This window comes from Cavia porcellus, unplaced genomic scaffold (assembly GCF_034190915.1).
Source record: "Cavia porcellus strain 051 isolate PalLab524CR breed Dunkin Hartley unplaced genomic scaffold, mCavPor4.1 scaffold_4, whole genome shotgun sequence".
Taxonomy (NCBI): domain Eukaryota; kingdom Metazoa; phylum Chordata; class Mammalia; order Rodentia; family Caviidae; genus Cavia; species Cavia porcellus.
In genome coordinates, this window is record NW_026947487.1 from 119,421,179 (window position 1) to 119,434,687 (window position 13,509).

Below are 13,509 nucleotides of genomic sequence, written 5' to 3' on the forward strand. Positions count from 1 at the left end.
ACGAGAGCTCGCAGGAAGACAGCGCGGCCTTGGGAAAAGCATCCACGTGGATGCAGAGGGAACAGCACTGAGAGGACGGATGGATGGGAGAGGGTCGCGTCCCTGTGATTACAGCCTGGGGACGACAGCACGGGAAGGTGTCCACACTCACAAATGGGCTGACAAGAAGACACGTGTCGTGCGGCCAGGCCGCTGTGCAAACCCCAGGCATCTGCGTGTGTGGTGCTGCGGGTGGGACGCAGGGCCTTTGCCTCTCACAAGCTGCTACATTGGCCAGGCTGGGCTGGAAATTTCTATTCTCCTGCCCCGGCCTCCCAGGGGATGGGGTTCCAGGTGCACCTCCCCGCTTAGGTGTGGTTAACAGCAGGAGGCTGAAGCAAGCTCTGGCTGGGAGTCAACAGCAACGGACCTCAACCACCTGGCGCTGCACAACACGGGCACACAGCACACGCGTGCACGGGCAGAGACCCAGTGTCAGAGAGGGAGGTGGGAGGTGTCGGCCTCAGCCGCACTGCCTTCTGGGGAGCGGGGAGAGGGAGCCAGGGAGCGCCCGCATGGCACTTCTGCCGCGATTCGGACTTCCATCTGGCTGTGGTGGCACACCTCTGTAGTTGCTACCCTTGGGAGGCTGAGGCAGGAGGACTGTGAGTGTGAGCCACTCCAGGTTACAGAACAGACCCAGTATGGAAACCCTGCCCCGTTAGACCCTAAGAAAAGCCCTTCTCCACGTCTCTGTCTGCAGCTTTTCTCCTGCAGGGTCTCCCTTGCCTGAAATGCTTTGGGCCAGAAGTATTTCCCAGTTTGGGTGTAGGATACCTGCACACACAAGTGAGGGGTCTGGGGGTGGGACCAGGTCACTTACGCCCCATATGCACCCTACACATATGGCATGGATGTAATCGAACTCAGGACCTCGTGCTTGCCAAGCAGGCACTGTGCCACTGAGCTGTAATTTCACGCATTTTTACTGCACCCATATTTTGACAGCGACCTGACATAGGACAAGTGAAGAGTTCCCCACTTGGATCACATTGGTGCTCCAATTCAGATTCTGGGCCATCTGAACCCTAAACTTTCAAGAGGGAGGCTCATCCCTCAGGGGAGGAACAAAGCTCACTTGGTCACAGATGCCCCTGCCCCTGGAAGCCAGACTGGCACCGAGGGCTTCCCTGCCATCATCCCCTGGGAGGGCGGGGCTGGGGACTTCCCGGGACAGAGCTGCCACCCGATGATGTGGATGCCGGGCCATCGCCTGTGTCTTCCTCTTCCCGTGGAGACCAGGGTTTCCCTGCCAGCTACAGCCTCCCTGCTGCCTCCTCTGTGGCTGTGTGGGGTGCCCTGTCCCCACCCCAGCCAGATGGGAGCCACATCACAGTGGGCGCTGCAGGGAAAGGCCACCAGGACCTTTGCCTGCACAGGGAGGTAGCACTGTACGCTGGGCCAGGGGCAGCCCCCTCAGCCTGGCTTGGGTCGCTTTATCAGAACAGGTGAAGACAGATGTCACCCACAATATGTCGCTGACACAGAACTCCAAGTATAATCACATGAGGGCATTCGAAATAAGGACTAGGAAAGAGACCCAGGGCGGTGACAGCCAGCCTTCCAGGGCTCTCAGGGAGACTAAGAGCCCAGGCGTGCGGCAGTTCACGGGCGCCAATCAGGAGGAAGCTGCGCAGATCAGGGCTAAGAAAACTCCCAGAATGAGAAGAAACAGCAACACAGAAAAGTCAGCTCCCCAGATACTGCGATAACCGCAACCCTGCGGCCCGAACACTGTTCCAAAACACGTGAGGCCAAGAGCTAACAGAGAACGAAGAGATAAACCCGATCGTGGCTGGAGATTTAAACCTCACTCACAGTAATGAGAAGAAACTGTCCAGGATGCAGGAGAGGTGACCACGTTCCCAGACGCCTGACCCAACGATGACAGGACAGGGTTAGGTGCGCCTGGGAAACTCCCCAAGTGTCCCCCATGGCAAAGCAACCTTGGTAAATTCAGAGCGATCCAGGTGGCGCACGGGGGTCCCCTGACCGGAATGGAATCAGACAGAAGTCAGGAGCAGAAACGTTCAAGGAGCTAGGAATTACACAACATGTTCCGCACAGCGCAGCGGTCAGCGAGGAGCCTCGGGGCAGAAAACACTCAGAGCAACAGCGTGCGAGAGCCCCAGGTGCCCGGGACGCTCATCGAGCGGGCACGGTGTCCCCAAATGTCCCTTACCTGGTGTGCTCGGGACTCCCTCTTTGTCCCCTGGAGCTCTGTACAGGGCGGGCAGATGCCTGCCAGGCAGCCCAGCAGCCCCGCCCAAGAGGAGTTTGTGAAAACCATGCCGGGCGACAGACGCTGTAAACCACCAGGAGCGGAACGGCCCGGGAACGGCAAGCTCCAGCTCTCAGCAAGGCACATGCCTCGGTGCCCCTCATCTGCGTCACAAGGGGCGAGGCCGCAGTCCTCGGAGCCCCCCCTTGGCACGGTTCCTCCTCGGGACTCTCTCTGAAGGGGAAGGCACCAGAACTGAAGGGTCCCTGGAGCACGGTGAGGGAAAGGTGCTTAACTGGATGTGGCAGTCATTACAAAACGTGGCTTTAAAATGTGCTCCAAGGGCCTGGGGATTTAGCTCAGCGGCATAAGCACCTGCCTTGCAAGCAGGCAGTCGTGAGTTCGATCCCTGGTACCGATAAAAACGAAAAAGACAAAAAAAAAAAAAAAAAAAGATGTGCTCCAAAAACAGACCAACGTCGCTGGGCTACTAGAAAAATAAAAATAGGCAGATGCAGCCAGGTGCCAGAACACAGTAAGGGCTCAGTACCTGGTAGTTCCATTTCTTAGCAAAAGGAGGCCCTGCAGACCCCAGACTCCCCTACATGGCTGGCTGTCCCCACAGCCCTCCCGGCCCAGCACAGGCCCACCTCCGCCCCAGCTCTCTGCCGGCCCTGGCTGCCTGGACATCCTCGGTGACGGGAAGGGTCCGGAGGGACTGAGTCCCCTGGCCCCATCACCAGATGCCCCAAAGATGGCCCAGATCCCCTCTGCAGTGACTCCAGTAGGACAGGGACACACAGGGTCCCGTAGACACAGGGGAGAGAGGCACCCTACCGGGAAGTCCTGAGTGGTCGCCCAGGCAGCTGGCACAGAGCCCCCCTCCCTGCACCCCTCCCCCAGCTGCAGGCAGGGTGTCCCCCAGACGCAGCGGTCACTGTCGGGGAGCTGCTGCCCTATGAGAATCACTGCCCTTTGGTGGCAGAGGTGGGGTGAGAACTCCCAGAGCTGCTGCAGAGGAAGAAAATACATTTGGGCTTCCCCTGGCGCTGCTGCGATGAGCCTGGCTTCTAGCCACCTTCTAGAACACTGGGAGGACCCTGGGTTCGAAGGGGACAGGGCCTCCCACTCCCACACTGCACGAGGCACTGGCCCCCGCACGCCCTCCACCGGCCCTCCTGAGCCATCGTCGTCACCATGGGCTGGTGAGACCAGGACCCCAAGGACCTGGATGGCGCCGACCCAGGGAGCCCTTTCACGGGACCGTGTGGGGTGCTCGGAAGCAAAGACAGGGAACGGTGCCTGCCGAGGGTGTCCCGGTCTATCGCACGTCATCTCCACCTGCGCAGGGCACGGTGACCCGGCTAAAGGCAAAACAAAAGGGTCCAGCTGCGGACAGGGGCCACGCCCTCAGCCACGCGGACCAGGTGTCTGCGGCCCGGGAGGAGCCGCACTGCCCTCGCTGGGCCTCCACCCAGGGTGTCACACCCCCTAGCTCAGGAAAGCCAGGGAGGGACCCACCTCCTCTGCTGGGACACGGAGACGCAGACACCCGCCTCAGCCACCCTGGGCCGCTCCTGCATCCTTCCCTGGAGCCTCTCAGCCGTATCTTGCTGCCCCATCAGCTTTGTGCTCGGAAATCTCAAAATCCCACGCCAGATTCTCCACTTTAATGCACGGATCAGACGCGCTCTGGAGCCACACCATGCTGTGCACTCTGAGCGGCCCGTGCCTGCTGGAACAATCCAGGGGATCAGAGAGGTGGGGTGGGCAGACACCGAGACACAGAGGCGCAGGGGGCTCCTCCTGCCAGCCCCGGGGAGGGGGGCCATCCGTGACCCCAGAGGGTCTGAGGGGTGAAATTCGGGGTTTCCTTATTAAACATTTTAAAGACATTCCTACCGCTCATCAGCAAAGCTTCCTAACAATTCTGCCCTACATACTGGCCCCTTGGCCTTCGGAGGAAGCCCTGCTGCCCTCCGGAACCTCCTCACGACCAGGCCCTGAGCTCTAGGCCGGCCTGGCACGGAGGCCAGCAGCCGCTCCCATCCCAGGCAATGGGGTGAGAAGCGCCTCTCCCACAGTGCTGAGGGTGTCACTTAATACCCCACATAGCTAACAGTCACAGCTCTGCCAAGGTGTGCCCAGCATGGACCTGGCAGCAAGCTGGCACTCGGCCCTCGCATGACTTACCTCTCCAGGAGCAATGAGCTAAACTCCCTTGATTCCAGGGCCCAGGAAGGTGCGGCCTCTCTAAGGCAGAGCCAGGATGGGGTACTGCGGCTGGCACTGGTGGGGCATGGGGAACACCGGGGGTGCCCTCCAAATGCCCCAGGGCAGCAGCAACATGGGCTCTGCTGTCATCGCCAGCCAGCCCCTGCTCTCCACAGGGTGGGCACCTGGGACTCTGCTCACCCCTCTTTCAAGTTCAGGCTCAGGTTCAGGACGGGTCACTTGCTCCTACACAGCCTCCTGCCCCGATGTGCCACCCTCAGCAGATGCCAGGCCCCCAAGGTGAGCCAGCCTTGGGCTGAGCCTCTGGGATCTCTGGGCATTCTGTCCTCGAGGTTCAAGCCGACTAGCACAGCTGAAGTGTCCCCACAAGCTTCGCCACACCGTGCCTCTGGGGTTCCTGTGGGCACAGGCACAGACCTCACCTGGCTGGAAATTGCTCCATCCAAAGTGTCACAAGAGGCTAAGTCCCACGTCCAGGGGAGCAAGGGGGCTTAGCTAGGTTTTCACAGATGTTACTTGGGGCTAGAAGAATCCCTAAGCGGTTTTTGTTTTTTGGGTTTTTTTTTTTTTTTTTTTTTTTTTGGTATCGGGGATCAAACTCACAACCTAGCGCTTGCCAGGCAGGCAATTAGGCCACTGAGCTAAATCCCCAGCCCCCCCAAGCGGATTTTAAACTATGAAGAGAACACAAAGACGCTTCCAAAGGAGTGGGAACAGACAGCTGGGCGCTGACTAATCCTAGACTTTGTTGTAAGCAGAAGAAATCCCAATATGTTCCCGTGAGCCGAGACTTCAGGCTGCCAAGAAATGGGTGGGGCTTGTTAGACAGGTTAGAGAGGGACAGGGAGGAGGAGGCCACCGGGCCCCAGAGCAGTGAAGGACAGGTGAAGCCAGGTCTGCAAGCCACATGATGGCTGCGTGTGGAAGCCCGCCCCGCTCAGTGCACGCTGCCACCAGTGGGCCGAGGCAGGCTGCTCCTCCCCCGCCTGGCTGTCATCTGTGCAGGGTCTCCTGCCAGAGCTGAAGGAGATGCTGTCCCCCATCTGGACAGGGCAGCACCAGAGGGATGGAGCACAGGCGTCCCCTGGGGAGTTCAGGTCCAGCCCTGCCACAGAAAGGAACAGACAGGAGTCCTGAGCACTAAGAGGTAGGCCTCCTCCCCGAGACGAGATCTGGGGAGACACACCCCGAAACCATCCCAGCCATGGGAGGAGAGCAGCGACTCTGGATGCGGGTGCTGATGGGGCACAGGAGGCCCAGGCAGGTTTTAAAGAGAGCATTCTTTGGGTCAGATGGGGCGACAGCGGCGTGCCAGCCGGTGAGGGAGGATATTCCGGACTGGGGACAGATGGCGGGGAGGCGGGTGTGAGGATCTGGCGCCCCCGCACAACCGAAGCAGGCTGATCCAGCCCTGCCTGGAGTCAGGAGGGAGAGAAGACACTGCCTCGTCTAGCACAAACTCAGTTTATGCTTGGAAGTGTTCCCTGAAGCCTTAAACTGAAACATTCACAGGCAGCCACTTCCCCACCCGTAACGAAACGGGAGCACAGCTCTCTCTCATCCTGGAGGCCTCCGCAGAGCAGGAGGGAATCCACCGCCACACACTCGGGCCCTGCCTCGGAGCATGAGGATTTATTCAGCAGCCTGAGCAGTGGGGCTGGCAGATGCCACGTGCACGTGACTGACAAGGGGGGGGCCCTGTGACTGCCTCACCAGGGAGGGACCCCAGAGCGAAGAGGGCGGCTGGACGCCCGGCCTCCATCCTCCTGGAAGCCTCCAGCGGAGCCTGCTCCTCCTTCCCGCCCATCCTGCCCTCTGCCCAGAAGAGCTGCTGGGAGAGACATCACCGAGCAGCTACTGACCGCCTCCCGGACGGCCACCTGACAGCAGGAGGCAGCCTTGAGGATCACAGCAGGCTTCCTCTATGCACGGCAGGGCACTCAGGGGGACGCCTGGCCTCTACACACGGTGCCAGCAGCACCGCCAGGTGGGGCAACCACAGATGTCCTCAGTAATATGGACGCTGCTTGTGTGGGTAGTAACTGTGTGGATGCACCGGTCAACTAAAACCTATTAGTAAAATTAATCTCTCATTCTTCATGTGGTCGCTAGAAGCCTGAATTTTTGTCAGACGGGGCTGGGTCAAGGGGACTGGACAAGGACAGGACCCTCTCCTGACCTGCAAAGGCAGGAGATGTGGCTCACTGACTGGCAGCCCAAGGAAGCCACAAGGGCACTGCCCTGCTGTGGGCACAGACCTGACCACTAAGCCAGGGGCAAGGCACAGTAGCTCTGGGCTGTGCAAGGCCGTAGAGGTGCTGGGTGCTGGCGGTCAAGGCCAGGGCTTGGAATTATATCCCAGGAGCCACGGGAGAGGAGCCCAGGGAAGAGCAGGACCTGACGTCCATCCTGGAAGCAGAGTGCACTGGCCGCTGTGTGGCAGCGGTGCCCGTGAGCAAGAGCAGAAGCAGGACCAGGGGGCAGGAGATGTGTGGCCTTGGGCCCTCAGCAGCTCCCAGGCCAGGGTGGGGTAAGTCAGGGACACCGCGTCCTTTCCAGGGCAGGGTCAAGCCGCTCATCAACTCTATCAGATGTGATGTTGGGGTCCCCTCCCTGCACAGCGCGGCTAAATGAAGCTGCTGTTTCTGCTTCGGGCTCCTGAGGGCCATCTCAAGCCTGCTCTCACAGCCGAGTGCGCATTAGACTCCCTTTGCTTTATTAGCTCATTTCTGTGTCTCTGACGGCTTAGGCTGAAGACACTGGCCGTAGGGGGCCGGGGCTTGGCGCTGTTTTCCTATAACGCTGGGGTCTTCTGGGAACCCAGCATCTGCTTCTCTTGCAGCTCGGCTGTGTTTGCTGCACCCTGGGCGCATCCCTGTCCCGGGGGCTCCTGTACCCCCAGCTCAAGCGCTAGCTGAACAGCACCCTTTCAAGCACACTGCCCTGGCATTTTCCATCTGGCGTGCGCTCTGCTGCTCCCAGATCCTCCTCTCCCAGCTCTCGGTCACTCTGTGGCTGTGAGTCACCCACTCTGAGTCACGCCTGGCTGGGCTGCAAAGACAGGAGATGTCTGTGGGCACACCTGGGGGAAAGGACGTCATCGGTCATCTGATCCAGTCCACACTGGTGCACGCTGCCCCGAGCGGGGTCAGGAGGCAGGAGGAAAAATGTCTCCCTCCCCTTCCTCCCTGCAGGTCGAATCCTGCTCTGCCTTTGCTGGAAAGAGCCCTAAAGGCCAACGAGGCTTGGCCACTCACGTCCAGCTCTGGAGGCAGCGGCCACACCCGGTGCCCAGGATACCCACTGGCACTGTCACTAGCCTGTGCACCCCGTAGCCAGAGGTTCATCTGCAAGACACGGGGTGGGCACTGGAGGTGGAGGGCCCGGGGGCGCTGTGCTTTCTCAGTGCTAAGGACAAAAGCAGGCGGCAGAAGGGGAGCTTGCACTCCATCGCCTTGGACACGGGGTGTCGGCAGCTGGGGCGGGCAGAGGCCCTGACTGAGGATGTGGAGGGGTTTCCTTTTTGGGTGATGGAAGCGTGCAAAATTAAATGTCGACAGTGGAACCACTCAGTCAAGTTACTAAAAATACAGCGTTGTAGACCTGAACGGGTGATGGGTTTTACATTTGAGCATGTAAAATCCACCCCCATAGCGGCTACAGGAAGGGAGACAGCAGAGCAGATGTGACCAGGAGCAGGGGCAGCAGGGAGCCCTCCGCCACAGCCTCGGAGCCGAGCCAGGTCCAGGTGCTGGGGTGGGGCATCACTCTGGGGGAGCACAGGGCTACCTGGGCCCTGAGAAGACTCGGAGAAGATGACAGGAGGGAAGGGGTGGCGGCAGGGTGGCCTGGCACAGGATGGCAGGCAAAGGCCCTGCACTGTCCCCAGCGCTGCTCTCCAGGGCATATGCACAAGGGACCTCAAAGGTGACTTGTGCTCAGCCCGGGGGGACGGGCAGCGAAGTGGGGAGCAGAGGAGCAGCCTGCATAAAAGCCGCACAAATGTGAGCTAAGGTGACTCTGATGATGTCACACGGGGGAGCGTAACATGACCCCCCCCACACACACACACACGTCCTCTGCCAGTGTCTCTCACGAGGGCCACCTCCCCAGGCAGAGCTGCGGACTCTGACAGCCACATCCACGGAAGGATGGTCCCACACTAGTCCCCTGTGCCGTCCCAGGTCACTGCTCCCAGCACCTCAGTCCTCTGGACTCCTCAGTGGGGTACTGTCACCGGCCCTGAGCTCACAGGGTGTGAAAGGCAGAGGGAGGAGGGACAGGGTGACAGCAGGCCTGCGGGTTGGGGGGCAGCAGAGGCAGCTGGGATGTTAAGAGCGTGCTGGTTTCAGGAAGGAGACACGAGGTGCTGGCCGTGAAGGTGCCAGTGGGGGATGAGAAGCTGGGGACAGTGAGGAAAGGGACAGGCGGGAGCTGCTTTCACTGGCGTTTTTGTATTATTTGAATTCGGTACCATTTGCACGGATCAAAGTACGACAAATGAAATGAACCGAGGGGGCACCAGGGAGTACCCAGCAGAGGTCAAGGGCGAGGAAAAGGAAGTTGGCCGAGGTACCAGGCATGCACCTGCTCCGTCCCCCCAGCCCACCGCACCGGAACGAGGGGAGCTCTGTGAGCCTGGGGGGTCCACTCCCTGCCAGGGCTTCATGCCCAGGCTCCAGGCCCCCAGCATCTCTGTCCAGCCCTGGCAAACAGCATAGTGGACACAGCCTCTCCTGACGGTGCCTCCTCCGTGCAGTGGCCAGAGGGCCTGGCTGACAGCACCAAGGATCTGTCCCAAGGACAAGACTAAGAAGGAACCCGGACAAGGGGTCAGAGATGGCGCCCCCTGCAGAGGCCACTGGGGAACCCCCACCCTATCAGGGAGGGCAGAAGCCACAGGTGCTGCCATGGGAAAGTGAGGGCACATCAGGCCACCGATCGGCCACCTCGGCCAGGTACATGCTTGGAGCCCATTGGCACCAATGGTGTTGGGACTGTCACTTAGCCTATGAAACATAAATATGACACGATCCCCACAAATCGCAAGGATCACGGGCGCTTTCTATGAAAATACTCAAATCCTTGCTGTTGTCCCTAGAAATAACCAGCAGATCCCAAGTCCATTTTGTGCCTTTTCACAAGTGGGGACAGCAGCGAGAGCAGGGGGGAGATGGTGAGAAGCCCGGCCCACGGGGACAAGGCAGCCATGGGCCAGGGAGGCAGAGCCCGGGGCTGGAGAGAGGCACGCACAGCCTCCCCAGGGTGGAAGCAGCGGCCGTCCATACACGGCTATGGACGTCTGGCCTGCAGCACTTTGTTACGGTCACCCCAGGACGTGCGTGGGCCAGGGCGCTCGGTTTTCCCCCTGTACAGTGCTTCAATCCTCCTGCCCAGTGTCAGCCACAGTCACGCCTCATCTCCAGGAAAAGAAAGCCGATTTAGCACCTTCCGAAGCAGCGATGCCTCCCACTCTGAAAAGGTCTCACCGTGGGAGGCATCAGGCCTTCCACAAGCACCTGCCCAGCACTACTGTCCGCTGGGCACTGTTCTAGGCATTGTTGATGCACAGCACACGGGGAAGGTCAGTCTGATGCTGATTTGAAGAACACAAATGCAAGAGGACCGAGCGGGCGGGCACCAGAGGAAAGGGACACAACCTTGCTTGTCAGGGAAGGTCTCACGGAAGGCGTGGCATGGGAGCCGTGCTGTGGCTTGTGTCCAGCTGTACCCCCAGAGCCTCATGTGGTCACAGGTGGGGCTTTCTCAGAGGTGGCTGGATCTAGAATGTGTGGTGCAGTGCTCAGGTCCAGGGTGTGAGTGCCGCCCGCCCTGAGTAGCCAGGGTAAGGTAAACGGGGCACAAAGATACCGCTAAGGCCCTTGCTGCATTTGTTACCTGTGGGTGCCATGAGCTGTTCCCCGCTGCGATGCAGTGGGAGCAGAAGTGCCGGCTGCAGGACACGTGAGGTCAGTGGGTACCTGTGGTCACCTAGCAGACCCAGGGAGGATGTCCGCAGGGCGTGTGGCACATGCCTGACATCCCAGCACTCTCGAGGCTGAGCCAAGGGGACTACACAGTGAGACCCTGTCTCAAAGCAGCAAGGATACCAAGCAGGTGTGTGGGAACCGTCTCAACTCAGGACTTGAACTCTGCTCGCCTGATCCACAGCAGCCTGCGCTTTCTGTAATCCTGGCACCGAGATTCTCTCCCTCACTGGCCTGCCTCTGTCACCACCGCGGCAGATGCAGTCGACAGTTACTCTTCTCCCCTGACCTTCGTCAAACAGTGCTGTCCAGGAAAGAACACAGTACCCTAGGCACGGAGCCGCTGGGAGTCTCACCCAGGCGTGCCCTGGGCATGCTGTCACTCTGTGTGTGCCACCAACCTGCTGAAACACACACCAGGCAGCCTCGAGGTCCTGCAGCACTGCCCACATCCACAGGGTGGAACAGAACCTTGCGCATCTCAGAGCACAGCTGCGCCTCGGGGCGTGGTGGGAGGGAGTGCCAGCCTGAGCCACACAGCGCCACGTAGAAAGCCCTGATTAAAGCAAACACGACTCCTGGGCAGCACCTTGAGTCTTGCAACATTCCTCTTCCGGAATGGCCCTGTTCTCTTGCACCACACTCTGAAGACACCTTCATGTTTGGAAACCCCAGTTCTTTTGCAAAGACACACTCTGCAATCACACTTCCTACTAGATTGCCCAAAGCCTGTAAACAAATCTGAGTTGGTGTGTGGGTTAGGGGAGCGGTCGGGGAGCCACACTGGCTGGCCAGGCTAGCCTGGGCGGTGGCCAGGAAGGAAAGACCACGGAAAGAATCGGGGCCCCTGGTGGGAGAGAGGGCTCACTCAGAGCCACCCGATGTGCCCAGGGTGAGGGGTGTGACACTGAGTGTCAGCAGCTGGATTAACCCTTGGCTTTGCTGCCAGAGTGACGGGGCCCTGGGCAAGCCAGCCTCTGTGACGCAGGTCTGACAATCCCCAGTTCGTGACGAAGGCAAGCTAAGAGGCTGGGGTGCAGACAGCACTGTAAGGTACAAAGGGTCAGGCCATCGGAACAGGGACTCGCTCCCCCCTTCCTGGTGGTGACTGACGTCCCAAGACTTTCTGCTTTCCGTATTTCTTTTAACCTGATTGCTTCCCTTTTGTGACAGTAGAGATGGAGGTGGGGGAAAGAGAGAGGGAGAAAGGGAGAGAGGGGAGGAAGAGAGGGAAACACTGAGGAAGGCGGGCAGCAGGACACCCCAAGGCAGCCCCGAGCGCCATCCGGGCTTCCTACAAAGCAAACCTTTAGAAAAACAAAGTTAGCACCCTAAGGACAGAAATACAGCCACTGTCCTGCAGTGTCTCCTCCGTCTGCCACACAACACTCCCAGGGCTTGTGACTTCTCTACCTCACTGGGTGGGTTCTGTGTGGTCTCACCTATGACACCCTCAAATAATACGAGCACACATTCACAGGAAGTTGCCAACCTAAAGACAAACTTGCTGAGGAATGTCAGAATGAAACCAGAGACTGGCAGCACAGTGCTGTCACCAACGGTGGCCTGAGCCCGAGTCCCGGGAGCCCTTCCATCTCTTGGACAGAAAAAGAAAACCCCATGAGTCAACTTTTTCACTGCCCCTTGCCCAAGCTTTGACGGTGCAAGAGGTCTCTTTCTGAACGAATTGAAACAGCAGCAGCAGGGCACACTGGGCCACAGGGAGCTGGAGGGGGGCGGGCGGGGAAGGTGGAGGAATGTGGGCAGCTACCACCCCCCACAAAGCATCACTGCTGCCCTGCTTTGGGTTTAGGCAGCTGCCGCCTCCCATCAGAGGGATCTGAACAGTGGCATCCAGTTACAGGGCTGCGCGGCATGGCTGGAGCGGGTCCTGACAGCTGTCAGCCTGCACGGACACGGACCACAGGGAGCCACCGCCACATCGGCCTCAGCTGCGCCAGCTCCTTCTGCAGTCTGGCACTGCTGCCCAGAGAAACTTGAGGGGAGGGGAGGTGGCAGTCTTCTTCCTCTTCCCCCCTTTTTCCATCTTCCCACGTCCAGCCCCCCAGCACCCCAGCAAACTGGGGGACAGCAGAAGGGGCCGTGGCCTGCCCCTGACAACCCCATGCTGGCCAACATTCAGTCTCCAGAGCCCGAAGGGGAGCTCCCAAACCGCATCCAGGCTGCTGTGCCCGCCCCCCAGCCTGTGCCCGCTGGCCATCAGAAGCAGAGGGGAGCTGTGACAGCGCAGGCGGGGTGGCCAGGGTGGCCAGGGCCAAGCCCCCGTCCTCAGCCCCTGCTCCGGCTGCCGCGCATCAGCTCTCCTTCCGGAGCCAGGGTGTCTTCTGCCCAGGACACACCAGTGTGTCGTGCAGCCACTGGCGACAGCATCGGCCAGCAGCAGCTGGGGACAGCCCTGAGCTGGGCCGGGTCCCGCGCCTCGCCTGAGCCCACCCCGCGATGACCCCCATCCCTGCCTCCCCCAACGCTCAGCCGGGTCCCCCCTCCCTACGGCGCACCGCGGCCCGCGACCCCAAGGCGCTGCCATGTCACCCTCGCAGGTCCTCGCGCCCCCCAGGGGATCCCGTCGGTGCCCCACAGCTCCTCGGGGTGACCCCCGGGCATCCCTTCGTGAGCCTGGCAGACAAGCCCCAACAGGCCCTCGGCCCTCTCACCGCGGCGGCGCCGGTCAGGCGGGAGACACGGCCGGCGACACAGTCCGATCTGCAGCTGCGGCGACTGCGCCTCGCGAGCAGCCGGGTCCTCGAGCGGCGCCTCGGCCCGAGCTGTCAGTCAGTGGGCGCGCCCGCCCCAGCGGTGTGCGCAGGCGCGACCACGCCCAGGGTCACGTGACCGCGGCGCAGCCGCTTGCCCCGCCCACCTGGCCCGTGGGAGCCGAGCGCGGTCCCGCGCGCCCTGCGGGATCCGGAGCCTGGCGCCCCCGGACGGAGGCCTCGCGGGGGAGAGCCCTCGTGGCCGAGGGCTTGGGGTCCAGTCGGTTTCAGGCACTTCTAAGACTCAGACGCC

General features: G+C 60.6%; 1 protein-coding gene and 1 long non-coding RNA gene across 3 annotated transcripts in view; one reads left to right on the top strand and one right to left on the bottom strand.

Moving 5' to 3' along the window:
- Positions 1 to 13,298, bottom strand: part of Kiaa0513 (KIAA0513 ortholog) — a 37,785-nt gene extending 24,487 nt beyond the window's left edge. For both annotated transcript variants that reach the window (XM_004999246.4, XM_003460920.5), the window contains exon 1: positions 13,158 to 13,298. The gene's annotated coding sequence lies outside the window, so the exon portion shown is untranslated. The remainder of the gene's footprint in view (positions 1 to 13,157) is intronic.
- On the top strand, positions 5,063 to 6,595 carry LOC134475828 (uncharacterized). Its single transcript, XR_010047099.1, has 2 exons — positions 5,063 to 5,642; positions 6,008 to 6,595. It is a non-coding gene; the product is annotated as an uncharacterized LOC134475828 (long non-coding RNA).
- Positions 13,299 to 13,509: the final 211 nt, after the last annotated feature.